Source organism: Bidens hawaiensis, unplaced genomic scaffold (assembly GCF_021521415.1).
Source record: "Bidens hawaiensis isolate Kalapana, Puna unplaced genomic scaffold, B.hawaiensis_p1.1 tig00078810_1, whole genome shotgun sequence".
NCBI classification, from domain to species: domain Eukaryota; kingdom Viridiplantae; phylum Streptophyta; class Magnoliopsida; order Asterales; family Asteraceae; genus Bidens; species Bidens hawaiensis.
In genome coordinates, this window is record NW_027503493.1 from 1 (window position 1) to 1594 (window position 1594).

The 1594-nt window shown below is 44.8% G+C and overlaps 1 pseudogene; it reads right to left on the reverse strand.

Moving 5' to 3' along the window:
• Positions 1-6: 6 nt before the first annotated feature.
• LOC143607002 (pentatricopeptide repeat-containing protein At3g47530 pseudogene) lies at positions 7-1255 on the reverse strand (annotated as a pseudogene).
• Between the last annotated feature and the right edge of the window lie 339 nt (positions 1256-1594).

The window sequence follows — 1594 nt, forward strand, 5'->3', positions numbered from 1 at the left end:
GTCAGCGGACGAGTACATGTTCAAAAGCAGGATGTAATCGCCTGCTTCTTGAGCCTTGAGCTCGATCAAATGTTCAATCACTCGTTCTCCAAGTTCAAGATTACCGTGCACTTTGCACGCCCCGAGCAAAGTTCTCCATATTGTTGCATCCGGTTTACATTTCATGGAAATTATAAGATAATACGCGTCTTCAACCAACCCCACACGACCCATGAGATCGACCATACACCCATAGTGGCGGATATTAGGCACCATAGCGAACTCACTCTGCATAAGATCAAACACCAACCTTCCTTCATCAACCAACCCTGAATGACTACAACCAGAAAGCAACGCTGTGAACGTTTGCTCATCCGGTGAGACACCCATTCTATTCATTTCTCTAAAAACATTAATTGCTTCTCTTCCTCGCCCGTTACTAGCAAAACCCGAGATCATTGAAGTCCAAGAAACAACATCCTTGTTTGGGATTTGTTGAAACACTTCATACGCTTTGTCCAACTGTCCACACTTCGAATACATCGCCACAAGCGAATTACATACGTTAAGAGCCCGTCCATAACCACGATCCTTAACATACCGATGAACTCGTTCACCAAACTCAAACGCACACAAGCTCCCACACGCCTGCAAAACCATCAAACACGTAACATCATCCGGCTCACACCCACACTCCCCACTTATCATCTTATCAAACACCTCCAACGCATCTCGCGTCCTTCCATTCCTCATATAACACGAAACCAACACATTCCACGCAACCGTATCTCTTTGCGGCATTTCATCAAACACCTGGCGCGCGTCCTCACCCTTCCCACAACCCGAATAAAACTCGATTAAAGTCGTCATCAAACGAGTATCCGAACAATACCCATCTCTCAAAACCCTCCCGTGAATCTGTTCCGCACCATAAACCGAACAATTTCTGATACAAGATTTAATAACAAAGGAACAAGATTGAGGATTTGGGCGTATATTATTATTACTACTACTATTATTATTAAAATTAAAACCCATTTGGCGCATCATATCCCTGTATACAAAAAACCCTCTTTCGGGATGATTGCTGATTGCATAAGCTCTGGTCATGCGGTTGAGAAATGGGACGGAGTATGTTGGGTGGTGAATGAGTGATGTGCGAAGAAGGTGTGCGTGGATTTGAAGGAGTTGAGTTGTTTGAGTGGTGGATTTGATGAAGGATATTAATGATTCCAGGTGGGTTTGGGTTTGTGAGTACATTGTTCACGGCGGCGGTGGCGGTATGTTTTATACCTTAAACCACCTTTTCAAATTGAAAATGGATTAATTTTGTTGGAAAAAGAATATGAATCAAAATAATCATGTTTTTCATGTCCTTAATGTCACGGAGTTACCTCTCTTCGTGCGGCGCCTGAAGGTCAGGCAATGGGTTCCTCATGCTCATGATCAGGGTCTGCTGGTTTCGTCCTGCCTTGGACTCGTCAGGTGCGCGACAACAGCTTGCAACTAGCGGTACGTTCGTCTTGCGAGCAGAACTAGGCATGTACGCATTCTTTCCTGCTGAGGTCGTGCCCGGTGAAGTTCGTGACGAGCCAACAAACCCAAACATTTCAAC